Here is a 12,500-nt window from a genome sequence, read left to right as displayed (position 1 = left end):
ACTCTAGGCCATTGGTTCGGGAGTGCCACACATAATCGATCGTTGGATGCAGGAGCCTCAGTCACCATCAGCAACCCCCGATGGGTTCCTTGGCAACCCCAGGCCATTAGTGCGGGAGTGCCACAGATAGACGATCATTGGATGTGGGAGCCTCGGTTACAATCGATAACCCCTAACAGGTGCCTCGACAACCCTAAGCCATTGGTGCGGGAGTGCCGAACAGAACCGTCCTCTGGGTGCGGGAACCTTCCACAACGTCGGGCGAGGCGTATGGCCCCCTGGTGCGTGGCGAAGGAAGTGTCCTCATTTTAGACATTACAATGTCTACTGGTATAATTATGCCTAAGTTTTTTAGCTCTTTAGGGGGGATAGTTCTTGAGGCCCCAATAGTGCTCCGTCGACACTCCGACAAGTCCCCATTGAAGCTTTGATAAGGCCCGAACGATGGAAAATGTCCCCTGGAAATGGATAAATCGAAAAGCACTAGTGTACCGAGAGTTAAAATTGATGGATGGCCTCGATGAATAGTGGGAAACAATGGACATTAGTTCCGGTCTCCAACTGGGGTATTGCTCCGACGATGGAAAATGACTCTCCCCTCCCCTAATGAAATGAGGAATTACATAAGCGGTAATGCCCTGACCGGGACTTCGATGGATGGCCTCGACGAAGTATAAAACCAACGAACAATACTTGTGGGTACGCACTTGGATACGGGAGCCATGCACATCATGGCTAGTAAAAAGGCCATTGGATAGCCACAATAAAGGGGATGGAGAAAGTGTCTTCATTTCAGACATTTCAATGTCTACTGGTAGCATTTTGCTTAAGTGTTTTTAGCTCTTTAGGGGGTAGTGGCTTGGCATCCCCTCCCACCCCCTAGCGCTAGCACAGGTTAGCCCCCCATCACCGGTGGGGCTAGTCGGACATGGTAACCGAAAGGACGTGATCGTGTGAATGGTTGGTGCGCCTGATACTCATGAACCTCTTCCCCATATTTTGGGTGAGGTATCATCTCGGAGTGGTGTTGCACCCACTTGTGAATTGGTCATTGTCTTTCCATATTCGGCCAAACTCGGCAACCGCTCGTCGCTTTAGTATAGTCCGCGTGTTCTATTGGCTCTATGTTACTTGCCGAGACATTTGTAACTCAGTACCAAGTCCTTTGATGGCAACGACCTACTGGGGGAGCGAGATAAGACATCCAGGGGTACGCATCTGACTAGATTGAAGCCTCGAGCAGGTTACACTGCAAGCCCACCCCCCAGCAATGCAGCATGCCAGCCTTCCCCTCCACTCAAACTCAAAGAACCCCTTTCCCAAAAAGAAAACCTTTTTTCCACCCCAGAAAAAAGGCCGACCCTTTCCTATAACCCAGAAAAAGGCCACACCCCCGCAAAAAAATCCTTTCCTCTAACCCAAAAAAAGGCCACACCCCCACACAAAAAAAACCTTCGCAAAAAGCTCGTAAAATTTTTAAACCAAAACATCTTGTCGTTGTTGGTTGCCTTCGTGATGGGAAATTGGCGAGTATACTCGTCTCTGTTAGTTTTCGTGCCAAGCGATTATGGTGTGCCCTCTTTCATTGTTTCCTCCACTCCTCGACCAAGTAATTGGTCGTGTGTGAGTAGTGATATGGTTGTGTGTGTCAGCTGGCTCCGTGCTACATCCATTGAACTGTCGAGCCACACTCCTCTTCAATATCTCCCTATGCGGGCTTCAAACCCCAGGGGTGCGATCGGGATCCTGTGTTGTGTACCTAAATTGATGGAATTTCAGATGTCTTGCCATCCCTCTTCCATCATGTGACCTTGTGCCTACGTGGTGGACTTAAGTCATGTCTAGTGTCCCGTGTGTGTGTTTTGTGTATACTGGACCACGTCAGTGCATCGGTGCTCGGCCATTCTTTCGGATGCGGAACATTTTGTGAGCGTTGGGTCCCTTTCCCCATTCGCTCGATGCCTACGCATTTTTTTCCCTCGACATGAACGATGCTTGTGTCCTGTTATGGCCTCGTCCTCTGCCAAGGCATTGGATTAAGAACCATACGGCGCCCGACGTCACGAAGGAATGATACCTGGATGGTCCTGCCAATAGTCATATGCTTGTCTCAAAGATTAAGCCATCATGTGTAAGTATGAACTAATTCAGATTGTGAAACTACGAATGAATCATTAAATCAGTTATAGTTTGTTTGGTGGTATTTGCTACTCGGATAATCATAGTAATTCTAGAGCTAATATGTGCAACAAACCCCGACTTCTAAAATGGATACATTTATTAGATAAGAGGTCGACACGGGCTTTTTCTATTGTTCTAATGATTCATGATAACTTGACAGATCGCACGGCCTTTGTGCCGGCGATGCATTATTCAAATTTCTGCCCAATCAACTTTCGATGGTAGGATAATGGCCTACTATGGTGGTGACAGGTGATGGAGAATTAGGGTTCAATTTCAGAGAGGGAGCCTGAGAAATGGCTACCACATCCAAGGAAGGCAGTAGATGCGCAAATTACCCAATCCTGACACGGGGAGGTAGTGACAATAAATAACAATATCGGGCTCTACGAGTCTGGTAATTTGAATGAGTACAATCTAAATCCCTTAACGAGGATCCATTGGAGGGAAAGTCTGGTGCCAGCAGTCACTGTAATTCCAGCTCCAATAGCGTATATTTAAGTTGTTGTAGTTAAAAAGCTCGTAGTTGGACCTAGGGGTAGGTCGGCCGGTCCGCCTCACGGTGAGCACCGGTCTGCTCGTCCCTACTGCCGACAATGAGCTCTTGGCCTTAATTGGCTAGGTCGTTCCTCCGGCGCTGTTACTTTAAAGAAATTAGAGTGCTCAAAGCAGGCCTATGCTTGTATACATTAGCATGGGATAACATCCCAGGATTTCGATCATATTGTGTTGGACTTCAGGATTGGAGTAATGATTAACACAGACAGCCGGGGGCATTCGTATTTCATAGTCAGAGGTAAAATTCTTGGATTTATGAAAGACGAACAACTGCGAAAGCATTTGCCAAGGATGTTTTCATTAATCAAGAATAAAAGTTGGGGGCTCGAAGACTATCATGATACCGTCCTAGTTAGTGGTGGTGCATAGCTGTTCTTAGTTGGTGGAGCGATTTGTCTGGTTAATTCTGTTAACGAACGAGACCTTAGCCTGTTAACTAGCTACACGGAGGTGATCCTACGTGGCTAGCTTCTTAGAGGGACTATGGCCATTTAGGCCAAGGAAGGTTGAGGAAATAACAGGTCTGTGATGCCCTTAGATGTTCTGGGCCGTACGCGGGCTACACTAATGTATTTAACGAGTCTATAGCCTTGGCCGACATGCCAGGTAATCTTTGAAATTTCATTGTGATGGGGATAGATCATTGCCATTGTTGGTCTTCAACGAGAAATTCTTAGTAAGCGCGCGTCATAAGCTCGCGTTAACTACGTCCCTGCCCTTTGTACACACCCCGCATCGCTTATATCGATTGAATGATCCGGTGAAGTGTTCGAATCACGACGACGTGGCCGATTCGCTACCCGCGACGTCGCGATAATTCCACTGAACCTAATCATTTAGAGGAATGAAAAGTCGTAACAAGGTGTCCATAGGTGAACCTGCGGAAGGATCATTGTAGAAACCTGCCTAGCAGAACGACCCGCGAACACGTTATTGAACAACAACTGGAGGAGGACTGGTCGCATAATTACCCCTCGACCCCTCCACGTCTCGGAGCACTGGGATTGCTTGCTCTAGCTTGTACTTTGTGCTGTTGGGCGGCACTACCCGGTGTCTCCGAGGTAAAACAAACAACCCCTGGCGTGAATTGCGCCAAGGAATTAGAATGAAAAGGTGGTCGTGTCTTGTCCTCACCCAGTTCGCGGTGTGCGTGCAGCATAGGTACGCCTACTTTGTTAAAAAAACTCAAAATGACTCTCGGCAACGGATGTCTCGGTTCTCGCACTGATGAAGAACTTAGCGAAATGCGATACTTGGTGTGAATTACAGAATCCTGTGAACCATCGAGTCTTTGAACGCAAGTTACGCCTCGAGTCATTAGGTCGAGGGCACGTTTGCCTGCGTATCATGCATCGTTGCCCCCATCTGAACCCAAACCACAAGGTATCAATCAAGGTGTGTGCGTAAATTGGCCTCCCGTGCGTAAATTGGCCTCTCATGCGCAAAACGCTCATGGTTGGTCTAAAATTGAGTGCACGACGTCACGGTGCTACGACGATCGGTGGTAATGCCTTGAGTAGCCTCATTCTGAGTCATGCACGCTCGTCGATCTAGACTCTATGACCCTCTTGGGTGTGACCCCAGGTCAGGCGGGACTACCCGCTGAATTTAAGCATATCACTAAGTGGAGGAAAAGAAACTTACAAGGATTCCCTTAGTAACGGTGAGCGAACCGGGAAGAGTCCAGCTCGATAATCGGTCACCCTCGATGTCTGAATTATAGTATGGAGAAGCGTCCTCAGCGACGGACCGGGCCCAAGTCCCCTAGAAAGGGGCACCATAGAGGGTGAGAGCCCCGTCGTGCCCGGACCTTGTCGCACCACGAGGCGCTATCTACGAGTCGGTCTTTTTGGGAAAGCAGCCCTAATCGGGAGGTAAATTCTGTCCAAGGCTAAATACGGGCAAGAGACCGATAACGAACAAGTACCTTGAGGGAAATATGAAAAGGACTTTCAAAAGAGAGTCAAAAAATGCTTGAAATTGTCGAGAGGGAAGCAGATGGGGGCCGGTGATGTGCCCCAATCAGATGTGGAACGGCGACAGTCGGTCCGCCGATCGGCTCGGGACGTGGACCGAGACGGATCGTGGTGGCGGCCCAAGCCTGAACCTTTGATACGCCCACAGAGATGTCGTCGCCTCGATCGTGGAACCCAGCATGTGCCTTCTCGGCGTGCTTCGGCATCGGCGTGCTTAGGGCGTCGGCCTACGGGCTCCCCATCCGACCCGTCTTGAAACACGGACCAAGGAGTCTGACATGTGTGCGAGTCAACGGGAAAAAAACCTGTAAAGCGCAAGGAAGCTGATTGGCAGGATACTTCATGGGTGCACCGCAGACTAACCTTGATCTTCTAAGAAGGGTTTAAGTGAGAGCATGCCTGTCGGGACCTGAAAGATGGTGAACTATGCCAAAGTGGGGCGAAGTCAGAGGAAACTCTAGTGGAGGCCCGTAGCGATACTGAGGTGGTAATCGTTCGTATGACTTGGGTGTAGGTGCAAAAGACTAATCAAACTGTCTAGTAGTTAGTTCCCTCCGAAGTTTCCCTCAAGCTAGCTTGAGCCCTTAGCGAGTTCTATCGGGTAAAGCCAATGATTAGAGGCATCGGGGGCATAACGCCCTCGACTTATTCTCAAACTTTAAATAGGTCGGATGGCGCTACTACTTCGTTGAGCCATGCCACGGAATCGAGAGCTCCAAGTAGGCCATTTTAGGTTAGCAAAACTGGCGATGCGAGATGTACCAGAAGCCGGGTTACGGTGCCCAACTACGCAGTAACCTAGAACCCACAAAGGGTGTTGGTCGATTAAGACTAGGACGGTGGTCGTGGAAGTTGAAATCCACTAAGGAGTATGTAACAACTCATATACCGAATCAACAAACCCCGAAAATGGATGGCATGTGAGCTATACATGACCATCGGGGTAAGGGCCAGGCCTCGATGAGTAGGAGGGTGCGGTGGTCGCCGTAAAACCCGAAACGTGAGCCCAGGCAGAGCGGTCGTCAGTACAGATCTTGGTGGTAGTAGCTAATATTCAAATGAGAAATTTGAAAGAATAGGGAAAGGTTCCTTGTGAACGACACTTGCATATGGGTTAGTCTATCCTAAGAGATGGGGGAAGCCCGTCCGATAGGGTGTTTCACGCGAGCTTCGAAAGGGAATCAGGTTAAAATTCCTGAACCGGAACACGGCGGCTGACGGCAACGTTAGGGAGTCCGGAGACGTCGGCGGGGGCCTCGGGAAGAGTTATCTATTCTGTTTAACGGCCTGCCCAGCCTCAAAATGGCTCAACCGAAGGTAGGGTCCAGCGCCTGGCGTTCCTTGAAAATCCGAAGGACCGAGTGTCGTCCACGCCCGGTTGTACTCATAACCACATCAGCTCTCCAAGGCGAACAACATCTGGTCGATGGAACATTGTAGGTAAGGGAAGTCAGTAAAATAGATTCGTAACCTCGGGAAAAGGATTGGCTCTGAGGGCTGGGCACGGAGGTCCCAGTCCCGAACCCATCGACTGCCTGTGCACTGCTCCCGCGACGAGAGCGGGTCGCCGGGTGCCGGCCAGGGGACAGATTGGGAATAGCTCCTTCGGGGGCCTTCCCCGGGCGATGAACAGTCGACTCAGAACTGGTACGGACAAGGGGAATCTGACTGTTTAATTAAAACAAAGCATTGCGATGGTCCCTACGGATGCTCACGCAATGTGATTTCTGCCCAGTCCTCTGAATGTCAAAGTGAAGAAATTCAACCAAGCGCGGGTAAAAGGGGGAGTAACTATGACTCTCATAAGGTCTCCAAATGCCTCGTCATCTAATTAGTGACTCGGATAACCGTAGTAATTCTAGAGCTAATATGTTCAACAAACCCCGACTTCTGAAAAGGATGCATTTATTAGATAACAGGTTGACGCGGGCTTTACCCGCTGTGCAGATGATTCATGATAACTCGACGGATCGCATGACCTTTGTGCCGGTGACGCATCATTAAAATTTTTTCCCTATCAACTTTCGATGGTTGGATAGTGGCCTACTATGTTGGTGATGGGTGATGGAGAATTAGGGTTCAAGTCTGGAGAGGGAGCCTGAGAAACGGCTACCACATCCAAGTAAGGTAGCAGGCGTGCAAATTACCCAATCCTGACACGGGGAGGTAGTCACAATAAATAACAATATCGGGCTCTACGAGTATGGTAATTAGAATGAATACAATCTAAATCCCTTAACGACAATCCATTAGAGGGAAAGTCTGGTGCTAGCAGCCGCGGTAATTCCAGCTTCAATAGCGTATATTTAAGTTGTTGCAGTTAAAACGCTCGTCCCTACTGCCGGTCTGCCTCACGGTGAGCACCGGTCTGCTCGTCCCTACTGCCGGTGATGCACTCCTGGCCTTAATTGGCTGGGTCGTTCCTCTGGTACTGTCACTTTGAAGAAATTAGAGTGCTCAAAGAAGGTCTACGCTTGTATACATTAGCATGGGATAACATCAAACGTTTCCTTCGAGGGCCTTCCCCGGGCGACGAACAGTCGACTCAGAACTGGTACGGACAAGGGGAATATGACTGTTTAATTAAAACAAAGCATTGCGAGTGTCCCTGTGGATGCTCACGCAATGTGATTTCTGCCTTCTGCTCTGAATGACAAAGTGAAGAAATTAAACCAAGCGTGGGTAAACGGCTGGAGTAACTATGACTCTCTTAAGGTAGCTAAATGCATCGTCATCTAATTAGTGATGCGCATGAATCATTTAACAAGATTCCCACTGTCCCTGTCTACTATCCAGCAAAACCACAACAAAGGGAACGGGCTTGGAAGAATCAGCGGGGAAAGAAGACCTTGTTGAGCTTGCCTCTAGTCCGACTTTGTGAAATGACTTGAGGTATCGGATAAGTTGGAGCTCTCAGGCGAAATTGAAATACCACTACTTTTAACGTTATTTTACTTATTTCATGAATCGAAATCGGGTTACGACCCCTCTTTTTGGACCCAAGGCCGACTTCTGTCGGTCAATCTGGGTAGACGACATTGTCAGGTGGGGAGTTTGGCTGGGGTAGCACATCTGTTAAAAGATAACACATGTGTCCTAAGATGAGCTCAACGAGAACATAAATCTTGTATGGAACAAAAGGGTGAAAGCTCGTTTGATTCTGATTTCCAGTACAAATACGAACCGTGAAAGTGTGACCTATCGATCCTTTAGACCTTCGGAATTTGAAGCTAGAGGTGTCAGAAAATTTACCACAGGGATAACTGGCTTGTGGTAGCCAAGCGTTCATAGCGACTTTGCTTTTTGATCCTTTGATGTCGGCTCTTCCTATCATTGTGAAGCAGAATTCACCAAGTGTTGAATTGTTCACCTACCAATAGGGAACATGAGATGGGTTTAGACTGTCGTGAGACAGGGTAGTTTGACCCTACTGATGGCTGCATCAAAATTGTAATTCAGCCTACTATGAAAGGAACCGTTGATTCGCACAATTGGTCATCTCGCTTAGTTGAAAAGCCAGTGGCGCGAAGCTACTGTACGCTGGATTATGACTGAACGCCTCTAAGTCAGAATCAGTGCCTGATGCGACTCATGTTTTGTCGCCTGATTGCTGACCCATAGTAGGGGCCCCGGCCCCCAAGGGTATGTGTCTTAAGCGTAGCACGCGCGTCGGACAAGTGGCACGTGCCTCCCTGGTACGTAATTTCCACCGAGTTACGGGTAGAATCCTTTGCAGACGACTTAAATATGCGATAGGGTATTGTAATTGCAGAGTGGACTTGCTGCCAGGATCCACTGAGATTCAATCCTGTGTTACTTCGATTCGTCCCTCCCCTCATTGTTCATATCCCAAATTTTTTGCTTTGGAAATAGGGGTTCGACAAGAGGGAATGGGGACCTTTCCTAAGGCACAATGGTTCTGATCCAATACAACATCTACTTCAATCTTTTTCCTTCTACAAGTTCCACAACTTAGGAAAATTTAAAGTTTACGGTAGTTGATGAAAACCCCATCTAGGGGTCCTAAGCATATTGGTGCAGTATCCTCGCATAGCATCGGGCAGGAAGCACGTCTACAGGTGCCAGAGACTCGCACACGTCGGGCAGTAAGTAAGCCATTGGGTGGGGGAGAGTCGATCACCATCAGGCCCGCATGTGTGTGAGTCTCGGTCACTATCGGTAATCCCAGGCGGGTGGCCTCGGACACCATTGGCAAACCCTGACGGGTGTCTCGGTCACCATCGTTAATCCCAGGCGAGTGGCCTCGGTCACCATCGGTAATCCCAGGCGAGTGGCCTCGGTCACCATCGACAAACCCAGACGGGTGTCTCGGACACCATCGATAACCTCAGACCATTGGTACGGGAGCCTCGGTCACAATTGACAAACACAGACGGTTGTCTCGGTCACCATTGGCAATCCCAGATGGGTGGCCTCGGTCACCATCAGCAAACCCAGACGGGTGTCTCGGTCACCTTCGGCAACCCCGGACCATTGGTACGGGAGCCTTGGTCACCATCGGTAACCCCCGACGAGTGCCTCGGTAACCTCAGGCCATGGGTGCGGGAGTGCCGCACAGAGCCGAGAGTTGGGTGCGGGGGCCTCAGTCACCATCGGTAACCCTCGACGGGTACCTCGGTAACCCCATGCCATTGGTGCGGGAGTACCGCACAGAACAGAGCGCTGGGTGCTGGAGCCTCGCAGAGCGTCGGGAGGGGCATACGTCCCCCTGGTGCGTGAGGAAGGAAGTGTACATATTTGAGACATTTCAATGTCTACTGATAGCATTTTGCCTAAGTTTTTTAGCTCTTTTGGGGGGATGGTTCTTGAGGCCCCGACAGTGTCCCATGGGGTTGTGACCGCAACATGACCTAACGCTACCCACAACCCCATACCATCCACCGAAGCCCCCCACCACCAGTAAGGTTCTCGGTGGTGCTCCGACGACGCTCTGACGATGCTCCGACGAGACTCAATCGGAGCTCCGATAAGTCCCAAACGATGGAAAATGCCCCTTCCCCTTGGAAATGGATAATTCGAAAAGGACTAGTGCCCCGAGAGTTTAAATCGATGGATGGCCTCAATGAATGGTGGGAAACAATGACATTAGTTGCGGTCTACAACCGAGATAATTCTCGGACGATAGAAAATGACCCTCACCTCCCCCATTGAAATGGGGAATTTCAAAAGTGGTAATGCCCCGACAGGGACTTCGATGGATGTCCTCGACAAAGGCTTAAACCAACGAACAATACTTGCGGGTAAGCACTTGGATGCGGGAGCCATGCACTTCATGGCCCTAAAAAAGGCCATAGGTGCCACAATAAGGGCGATAGAGAAAGTGTCCTCGTTTTAGACATTTCAATGTCTACTTGTAGCATTTTCCCTATGTTTTTTAGCTCTTTAGGGGGTAGTAGCATGGCACCCCCTCCCACCCCTCGGGGGTTCAGGCCTCGGCACCCCACGGGGGCGAGGCAGCGCGTAGCGCTAACATAGGTTAGCCCCCTATCACCGATGGTGCTAGTCGGACATGGTAGCAGGAAGGACGTGATCGTGTTAATGGTCGGTGCGCCCGATACTCTTGAACCTCTTCCCCATATCTTGGGCGAGGTATCAACTCGGAGTGGTGTAGCACCTACCTGTGCATTGGTTATTGTCTATCAATGTTCGGCCACACTCGGCAACCTCTCATCGCTTTGGTCTAGTCTGCATGCTCTATTGGCTCTGTATTACTTGCTGAGACATTTGTCACCCAGTACCAAGTCCTTTGATGGCAATGGCCTACAAGGGGAACGAGATAAGACATCTAGGGGTATGCATCATACTAGATATAAGAAGTTGCCCATCCCTTTTCTCCACTCAAACTAAAAGAGCTCTCTTCCCAAAAAAACCTTCTCCACCCCTGGAATAAAAGGCCATCCCTTTCCTCTAAAACCAAAAAAGGCCACCCCTTTCCTCTAAAAGAAAGAAAGACCACACACCCTACCCCCACCAAAAAAAAGGCTTCACAAAATTGGTGGGTATACTCGCCTATGTCTAGTTTTCGTGCCAAGCGGTTGTGGTGTGCCCTCATTCATTGTTTCCTCCGCTCCTCGGCCAAGTCAATTGTCATGTGGGTTGTGGACCGGTGGGCGTGGATGCTACTACTCTTACGAAATTGGGCATGTGAGTGGTGATATGGTTGTGTGTGTCGGCAGGCTTCGTGCTACATGCAACAAACTATCGAGCCGCACTCCTCTTCAATGTCTCCCCTTGCAGTCTTCGAACCCAAGGGCTACGATCGAGATCATGTGTTACGTGCCTAAATCGATGCAATTTTGAATGTCTTGCCGTCCCTCTTTCATCATGTGACCTTGTGCCTAGGTGATAGACTTAAGTCATGCCCGGTGTCCCGTTGTGCGTTTTGTGTATACTCTGCCACAGTGCTGCATCGATGCTCAATCGTTCTTTCGGATGAGGAACATTTTGTGAGCGTAGGGTCCCTCGGCCCCATCGCTCGATACCTATACAATTTTGTCCCTCGACATGAACGATGCTCGTGTCCTATTATGGCCTCGTCCACTACCAAGGCATCGGATTGAGGACCATACGGTGCTCGACGTCGCGAAGGAATGTTACCTGCTTGATCATGCCAGTAGTCATATGCTTGTCTCAAATATTAAGCCATGTATGTGTAAGTATGAACTAATTCAGACTGTGAAACTGCAATTGCTCAATAAATCAATTATAGTTTGTTTGATGGTATTTGCTACTCGGATAACCGTAGTAATTCTAGAGATAATACATGCAACAAACCCTGACTTTGGGAAGGGATGCATTTATTAGATAAAAGGTTGACGCGGGCTTTACATGTTGCTCTGATGATTCATGATAACTCGATGGATCGCACGGCCTTTGTGCTGGCGACGCATCATTCAAATTTCTGCCATATCAACTCTCGATGGTAGGATAGTGGCCTACTATGGTGGTGATGTGTGACGGAGAATTAGGGTTTGATTCCAGAGAGGGAGCCTGAGAAACTGCTACCACATCAAGGAAGGCAGCAAGCGCTCAAATTACCCAATCCTGACACGGGGAAGTAGTGACAATAAATAACAATATCGAGCTCTACGAGTCTGGTAATTGGAATGTGTACAATCTAAATCCCTTAACGAGGATCCATTGGAGGGCAAGTCTGGGGCTAGTAGCCACGGTAATTCCAGCTCCAATAGCGTATATTTAAGTTGTTGCAGTTAAAAAGCTCGTAGTTGCACCTAGGGGTGGGTTGGCCGGTTCGCCTCACGGTGAGCAACGGTCTGCTCGTTCCTACTACCGACGATGCGCTCCTGGTCTTAATTGGTTGGGTCGTTCCTTTGGTGTTGTTACTTTGAAGATATTAGAGTGCTCAAAGCAGGCCTACGCTTGTATTCATTAGCATGGGATAACATCACAGGATTTTGATCCTATTGTGTTGGCCTTTGGGATCGGAGTAATTATTAATAGGACAGTCGAGGGCATTCGTATTTCATAGTCAGAGGTGAAAATCTTGGATTTATGAAAGACGAACAATTGAGAAAGCATTTGCAAATGATATTTTCATTAATCAAGAGCAAAAGTTGGGGGTCGAAGACGATCAGATACCGTCCTAGTCTCAACAATAAACGATGTCGACCAGGGATCGACGGATATTGCTTTTAGGACTCCGTCGGCACCTTAAGAGAAACGTAAAGGAATTGACGGAAGGGCACTACCAGCAGTGGACCCTGCGGCTTAATTTGACTCAACACGGGGAAACTTACCAGGTCC

The 12,500-nt window shown here is 49.0% G+C and overlaps 1 non-coding gene and 1 pseudogene across 1 annotated transcript; both read left to right on the top strand.

Annotated features, from left to right (window-relative positions):
• The first annotated feature begins 3,931 nt into the window (after window positions 1–3,931).
• On the top strand, window positions 3,932–4,087 carry LOC120204694. Its single transcript, XR_005523960.1, has one exon. It is a non-coding gene; the product is annotated as a 5.8S ribosomal RNA (ribosomal RNA).
• Window positions 4,088–4,314: 227 nt separating this feature from the next.
• Window positions 4,315–8,542, top strand: LOC120204706 (annotated as a pseudogene).
• Window positions 8,543–12,500: the final 3,958 nt, after the last annotated feature.

This window comes from Hibiscus syriacus, unplaced genomic scaffold (genome assembly GCF_006381635.1).
Source record: "Hibiscus syriacus cultivar Baekdansim isolate YM2019G1 unplaced genomic scaffold, ASM638163v2 tig00011277_pilon, whole genome shotgun sequence".
Lineage (NCBI taxonomy): Eukaryota > Viridiplantae > Streptophyta > Magnoliopsida > Malvales > Malvaceae > Hibiscus > Hibiscus syriacus.
This window is presented reverse-complemented; position numbering and strand designations above follow the sequence as displayed.